This window comes from Mustela erminea, chromosome 4 (genome assembly GCF_009829155.1).
Source record: "Mustela erminea isolate mMusErm1 chromosome 4, mMusErm1.Pri, whole genome shotgun sequence".
NCBI lineage: Eukaryota > Metazoa > Chordata > Mammalia > Carnivora > Mustelidae > Mustela > Mustela erminea.
The window spans coordinates 26,986,156-26,994,249 of NC_045617.1; the positions used below are offsets into that span (position 1 = coordinate 26,986,156).

Consider the following 8,094-nt stretch of genomic DNA (forward strand, 5'->3'; position numbering starts at 1 on the left):
GTTTTAAAAAGATTTTCCTTTTTATATTATGCATCGATTTGGGGTGTTTTCAAATGGAAGGGTCAGACTCTTGAGGGTGAAATACTGCCTGGGATGGAAATATGCATTATTGTCCTTAGGTCAGGAAAGTAAGTGAAATTTCTCATAACTCACGAAGTCTTTTCAAATTTATCATGACGACCACACAATAATTAGAGCACAAGTCGGAGAATCTGTTTCCCTAAGTTACTACCTGTGTGGTCACAGATAAGTCAGTCAACCTCCTATTGACTCAATTTTTCATCAGAGTAACAGTACCTACTTCACAGGGTTCTGATGAGGATTTCAAAATTAATACACAGCACTTACAATAATGGAAAAGAGTAAGTACTCAATATACATTAGCAATTATATTACTACTATTATTCTTACTATTCTTACTATTACTATATATTATTCTTCCAAGCTTATCTCCTCGCCAATCTCTTCTTTCATTGCCCTCTGATTTGAGTGTGTGCCATTACTTCTCTTAAAATTCTCTTCCAACTCTAAGAGGAGGTCATTCTCAAAGAACACCTGTGCCATCACTGAGGGAGAATTTTCAGCACAGCCCTCCAAGAGATGCCGCTCACTATTGCCGCCTCCCCCATCTATTCTGTTTCCTTATTTTAAGTCTGGTAGGGTTCTCTGTGGGGAGCAGAGGGAACCTGACAGGCTGCCCTATTTGGGGACAAGACTCTCAACAATGCTATCCTGTCTTATCCCACCTATCCTAGTAATCCTAACACTAGAACAAAAGCTCCAAAGACAAGATTTACAGTTTCAGGAAGACCTCAAAACATCAAGCTATCAGATTCAGGTTTGAGTCTCAGTTCTGTGACTTACTAATGACATAAATGATGTTACCATCTCTATTGACCTCTCAAATATTGTTGCAATATTTAAACAAGAAAAAGTACTTAAAAATCTTGGTAACAGGAAAGCCCTAAATTGGTAGGAGCATTTTTAAGAGGTTAGGAACCCTTGTTTAAAAGATAGGAAGTGATTTTTAAAAAATCACAACAACAAATCTTTATTTCCGGCTAGAGAAATTAAGCATACTGTTGATAAATGCTTGTGGACATTATGCAACATGAAGTCTAGGGGTGTAACATCATCATTAAACATGAACTGAGGGGCACCTGTGTAGCTCAGTCAGGTAAGTGTCTGCCTTTGGCTCAGGTCATGGTCCGAGGGTCCTGGGATCGAGCCCCACGTGGGGCTCCTTGCTTAGGCAATAGCTGCTTCTCCCTCTCCCGCTCCCTCTGCTTGTGTTCTTTTACTCTCTCTAAAATAAATAAATAAAATCTTTTAAAAAAAAGAAACATGAACCGACATCACCACACACATTACTCCTCCCCGGACTAAATGCAGTGATCATTAACTTATGCACAGAGGCTAGAGTTTGTGTGTCAACATAGAGTTCAGCTGTATGTACTAATTCCTCTAAGTACTTGTGACATTATGTCAAGAGTTCAGCAGCTGAGCTTCACATAGGGCAGTGTGATTCATCGGGATTATTAGGCTCCTCCTGGAATAACTTCCCTGAGTTGATTGCCTTTGACAGATCAGTTTGCTTAGATTAAAAAGCAATTGCTGCTGTCTGGTCGGATTTAAACACTTTGGCTAGAAGAAGCTGAACTCTAACTCTGTCCAGTCTGTGGAAACACCTTGATGTGAAAAATACACTGAATATAGCGATACAAAGAAAAAAACCGAGTTGGCAATACCCTGGGGTACAGTGTTGTGATCATGTGAAGGAGCATACATGCCAAACAAAAGTGACCACAAGTATATGGGAGGGAGGGAAGAGTATCTTGCTTTCAACAGCAACTATATCTGTACCCAAAGTACTGCTAAGCCAGTAACAATATTTGAGATACCACTCTGCTCCACATTCATTCAACGTTCACTACTAACAGACTTGGGGTAAAATGGATCCATCTTCTGGGCTGAACAATGGAAAGTATCTGGGGATATAGACATCTCTCCCTCCCCCCTTTCTGAATGGACTTAGTAATTTAATAGAAGAAACAATAGTATCAAGAGTACTAAATTAGCTGTATGCTAAAGTTTAAACTATCTTAAAAAAAAAATGAACGGAATATTTGATTTAAGTGAAATTTAAGGTTAATGCCTGACATTGCTTTCCCAGACTGCATGAGTTGTAGATAAAATGGAGGCTGAGAAGACATTAAGCTGATTACTGCCCCACCCCACCCTGCCCCCCCATCTCTGGTGGATCAGCAAACAGAGTACTGAAACTAGTGTCAGAGGAAAGTCTCATCTACACCATTCTTTTCATCACAGCTTCCTTTTGTGTTTGGGCTTCTTGATATCTTGAGGAGGATGGAGGCTGACTGGGATGTTTTTAAAACAAAAGAGATGAGAACCCTGGCTCGATGGCTTTTCTCTTCTTAGGAATTTAAGTCCCCTGAGAATATAATCCTCACATGGCCCCGGGCTAGAGAAAACATCGGTTATACAGAGTTTTAATTTTAGTGAGTTTGTAGTGAATTTTTTATCAACAAAGAACACCATTGCCATGTCATCTATTAGTATATTTTTAGAGTTGTGCAACCATCATGATGATCTAAGTTTAGACAATTTCTTATCACCCAAAAGAAACCCAGGAGTCCATTAGCAGTCTGTGAAGCAGAACACTGTGTACCAGTAATCGGTGCCATGGCAGGGCTCCAACAACATGGAGGAGAGGAAAAATCATCACGGTGCCAGCCACCCAGCAGAGAGCCCAAACACTTGTGTCCACTGCATCTTGGTATCAGAGTCACCAAGGAAAACACAACATAACCAAGCACTGGATAGAATAATGCTTTTTACCCACAGAGAAGAGTCTGCTTAGAACTTCCAGAGGGACCTAGCCAAATGTAGCACCATGGAGTACACCATGGACCCGTTCCGGACTGTGCAATGACAGCTGGACAGCTTGCTGGAGGGTATGTCAGACAGGTCAGTAGTAATCATCCCCAATCTCCTCCCCAAGTATATTTCTGTACCCAACAGGTCTGAAGCCAACCCTGTGAAGCAGCTGCAGGCCAAAGAGGAGGCTGGCTACCACGATATGTACATCTAGCTTTGGAGGGAGGGAGTGTGTAGGCTCAGGGTTTGCTGGCTTCCTTGAGTAGTGGGTCATTGAGCTGCAAGACCAGCTGCCATCTGCTGTGGATATACACTCAGGGCCGGGGACAGACAGAAGCAGCCCTGCAGGTGGAACCCTGCTGTCCTCACTGTCTCCTGGGGTAACTTCACCTCTTCCCTCTCACCAAGCAGCTGTCTCCCCGTGCTCCTGCAGGACCTCTGGGTTTTGGGCCCTCCCAAAGAGGGCCATGGGCTTCACCAGGTCAAACTGAAATAGCCATCAGTCTTCTTCAGGCCCAGGATGCATGAAGAGAAGTCGAGCTTGTTCTCATAGTGCTGCATCACTGCGGGACTGTTTCAGGGAAGTCAAACTGGAACAGGTACTTGTGTGACACTATAAGGACAATGGCCTTCATCCAGAAGCACCTTCTGGATGGACAGCATGGCCCATGGCATGGCAGGCATGGCCTATAGGATGGGCAGCACCACGAGGTGGTGACCACGTGGTCAGGGACGGCGAGGGCGTAGCAGGGTAGTTCCGAGTGGGGCAGCTGCACACTGGCACCCAGCCTGCAGCAGCCACAGGGCCCGGCCCTGCCGCTTTGGCCTCCTCCAGCTTTAGGAAGCACAGGGGCTTGGTGAAGAGCAGCTCACTATCCGTGCACGACCCGATACCCGTATTGACTGGAAGCTACCACAGCTACACAGGGAAGCCCTGGGCTTGGCAGGCACGTCGTCCTCGCTGCCGCTCTGGGGGTTGTGGCCGTTGCTGAGGGCGCTGCTGGTGCTGTTGGCTGTAGGCTCGGCGGCTTCCCTGAGGACGTGCTTGCTCAGGGCGGGCCTGCGAGGGGCCCTGCAACATGGCCTGGACTTCGCTCTCCTACGGCTGGCCCAGTACGCGCCAGTGACTGTCCTCCGAAGGAGCTCGGGGCCCCAGGGCGTGGGGAACGTGGCACCCGCGGCCCAGCACGTGGCTCGCGGCGCTCCTGCAGGCGCGCAGCCCGTGTGTCAGCCCTTTCCGCCAGCGCAGAGCCCCTCCCCCACAGGAACCTCGGGATCCGCGCTCGCTGCGTCACGTGGCTGCGTCACGCGGCTGCGCCACGCCTTCCGCGGGCTCCGCTTCCGGACGCGGGCAGTCCTTGTGGGCAGCTGCTCTGCCGGCTCCTGCCACCGCCGCCTCAGCACTGCCAGGACTCTGGTCACCTATCCTATCCCTGCTCTGCCATCTGGAAGGCGTTCTGTGCTCACTACCTGGGCTCTTTGGGCCAGGCCGCCTTCTTCTCCCCGTCGGACTCGAACAGTGGTCCCAGGCGGGAGGGAATGGCTGTGACGTGGTCTAGTCACAGCCAGCACCATTGTCACTGCAGCAGGGAGAAGCCCTCTGGACTGCCCGGCCCTGGCTTCTGGTTTCTGGGGGGGCCACTGCCCGTCGGGTCCTGCTTGTGCCTCTCAGGCTTGGCACAGCTGCGCCGGGGACTTCTCTGCTTTGTGGTGCAGGTCGATGCTTTTGAGGTCAGCGGCTTTGAAGAGGGCAAAACTCCTGGAGGCCTGCAGGGTGGTGGGCAGCAGGAAGATCTGGAGCTCGGCCTTGATGTGCAGGGAGTGGTGGCTGAGGAAGATGCAGTGCTGCAGCAGCGGGAACAGGGAGCAGAGACTGTCAGGTAGGATCTGGCCTCCTCCACCTGCAGCAGGCAGTCCTGGCATCTCCCTGGGGTTATGGTCACCCCTGATGCAGCACATGAGGCAGAGTAAAAGTTGGATGGCCCAGCAGAAGTTGCTCTGCATTTGCTCCACATACACACAGGACAGGAACAAGCGGATGTCCTTGGAGATGACAGTGAGCTTGCAGAGAATGAGGCAGCCCCTTGGCAGGAGGCAGGCTCATGTGTTCTTCTGCAGCTTGGTGCTGAAGAGCAGCAGGTAGAAGTGGGTCAGTGGGTAGCCCAGCTTGAAGATGCTGATGTGGGGAGCTGTCTTGACTAACACCAACCAGGAGAGGAAGCAAAAGGTGGCCATCTCCAGCATGCTAAGGTAGGATCCACAGGGGATAAAGTTGGGCATGGCGTGGGGCTCCCCCTGACAGGTTCCAGGTGGTCAGTATTGATGCCAGCTGCTCCTTGTACTTGGAAGAGAACACCTACCACAGCAGAGCAACAGGAGGAAATCACTTATGAGGTTGGTGGAGTTGGAGGCCCTGAATAACTTGGGTAGGTACAGCCACTTAAGTGTGGAATTCACAAAGATGGTCTTGCTTCAGTGACACAGGTAGTTTATGCACAGGAATGCCAAGGTGTATCCGGTATTGGGAAAACAGTAAGAGTATCAGGAAGAGGCCAGCAATAGCCTAGAGTGCTGGTGGTTGAGGATAGCCACTGCAGCATGACCATGAAGTTCCTGCACAGCCCAAACATGTTCATGGCCACCAGGAAGATCTCTAGTCCAAGTCTGTAGAAGAATTTGAGGTAGTGGAGTAGTCCCCATTTCAGCCACTAGAGAGTATTGTCCCTTATAGACAGCTTGGGCAGCTGGTGGGTCCAGCAGGTGCTATGGGTGTTGATGTTCCTGGCACTGGTACATGGTGGCCTCAAATGCCTGTAGGTGGCATTTGGGGGGCAGCAGCAGGGCCTGTAGGTGGTTCTGGATATAGCCCAGGTTCAGGAAGACCTTCCACACCCCCAAACCAGTTAGCAAGACTCGTGGGCCGCCGGTGCAGCAAGAATTGATTGATCTCTGTCTTCTGCAAGTTGGTGCTATTGAGGAAGGGCTCGGTAGTTTTTGGAATACTCAAGGGGGCTGATGATCTTGATAGACCATCTTGCACATAATGATAATACATATCCAGAAGGTGGACTGGCCTGAGGCCAGAAGTGGAAGTAGGGCAGGGTGAAGCCCCACAGCACAACCAGCAGAAGGTTCATCACTAACACCTCCATGAGGGTCATGCAGACAGTGTGCAGGACCGCCTGCTTGAAGACAGGCAGCTCCAGCAGACATCAGAAGAACACCATCCAAGCCAGAAGCCAGTGACCAAGTCCAGTGGCTGCATGGTCACCAGGACCCACCTGTTGGCTGTGGCTTCTGGGACTTACATGGCTTGATGGGAGCCAGCTGCGCTCAACCCCTTGTCCCTGGAAACCTACTCTTCCTCTTCCTGCTACTCCAGCAGTGGGGTCCCACACACCACACACTTCCTGTGAACCCGACATGGGAGGTGGTGCCAGGTCAGAGGACATGCTTGATGAGCTGCATAAAGTGCTGGGTGCAGGGCAGGCAGGGTGCAGGGAAGCAGGAGAAGCCAGGGATGAGGATGCTAGAGAAGAACTTGGGCATGTGGAACCGCTCCAGGCTTGTGTCCTCCAGCTGCTCATTGGTGAAGCCCATCAGGTCGTTCCAGTGTATGGCAAGACTGTTCAACTGGAAATTATAGGCAGCAATGAGCCCCAATACAGTGTAAACCATGGCCAGCCGCCAGAACATTTCAAACAGCTTCTGCCAAAGGCTGTTGTAGATGTGGAAGAGGGTGAGGCAGAGCAAGAAGAGGAACATGTAGATGATCTTGTAGATGGTGAGGCAGCTGGCAAAGCTGACCATGATGTATGTTTCAGCAGACGTATATATCTAGTAGTTGGCGTAGACACCTGTGACTGGCTCCCCCAGACTCTGAAGCAGCATCGCGTGCGCTCTGTGTCTGCCATGGTGACCTCTGTTCGTGCAGGGGGGCCTTCACCTTCAGCAGCTTCTCCTTGACACACTGGTGTAGCAGCAGCTAGAAGGTTGGAGTGTTCAGCACCATGTCATTGAGGTTCAGGCAGAGGTAGTGGATGTTCTGTAGTCCCATATGGCCAGGCTGACAGAGCCCAGGGTAATGGGGAGCTCAGGACATGTGTGTCATGCTCTGTGGTCCGCATGTGGTGCAGGCTGCACAGTGCCAGTCTATAGAGCAGGATGGAGGGTCCTCCACCTGTGGTCAGCTGGTGGCAGCTGCATATGGTCCAGCTGGGTCAAGCCCAGAGCAGCAGCATGAAGACGTGAAAGTCAGCCAGCTGTAGTAGGGGATGTGCCATATAATCATGGTGATAGGGGCACAGCTGTACTGAGTGCTGGTCCATGATGAGGTGAGCCCACATCTCTCTAGGCTCAGCCAGCCTGGGGCTCAAATGGATGCTGCTGGGTGGGGCTGTGGCCAGTCAGGTTGTGCCTGATGTAGATTTCCACCTCTGTGTCAGGGCCTGTGAGCATCATGTGATGGGCAGCCTCCTCTTTCATGGCAGCAACAGCCCTGGCCTGCCTTGGGCCATAGCCCACCTTGGTCACCTCCACCTCTTGCTCTTCCTTGCCCCTCATGCTTCCTTGGACCCTTGGTCCAACTGGGTGGTATGTGCAGAGCTTCAAGAGTGACATTCAGAAGCTTGACTGTAAGACCTCTGAGGTCCTAAAAGAGGTCTTTACGAGGCCGCAGTTTAAGGTTGGGGGTCTGGAGAGATGAACTGGGTCAAAGATGGCTTTCTTCGCCTTCTTCACCATGGCTGAATACTCGGAGTGGGCCTCCCTTCTCAAATCTTTAACAAGCACATTGGCAGTGGGGGCTGGCAGGCTGCCACAAAGGCCTGGGGTGGTACATCTGTCGAACAGCAGAGCAGGTGTCCCAACATGAGCTCAGGAAGGTGAGTTCCCATGGAGCAGAAGGACAAACACTCACTCGGTCTTGATTTCAGCATGAATGCACATTATGAAAGCAGGCCCTCATCATCCTTCTGATCTTTTGGGTTTTAAGCAGGAGGTATCAGAAAAGTTACCACAAGGATAGCTGGCTTGTGGTGGCCAAGCGTTCATAACAATGTTGCTCTATGGTCCTTTGATGTTGTCTCTTCCTATCATGGTGAAGCGGAATTCACCAGGCATTGGATTGTTCATTCACTAATAGGGAAGGTGAGCTGGGATTAGACCATCATAGGGTGGGTTAGTTTTACCTTACTG

General features: G+C 50.5%; 1 pseudogene; it reads right to left on the minus strand.

Annotated features, from left to right (window-relative positions):
• Window positions 1-4,566: 4,566 nt before the first annotated feature.
• On the minus strand, window positions 4,567-7,461 carry LOC116589306 (annotated as a pseudogene).
• Window positions 7,462-8,094: the final 633 nt, after the last annotated feature.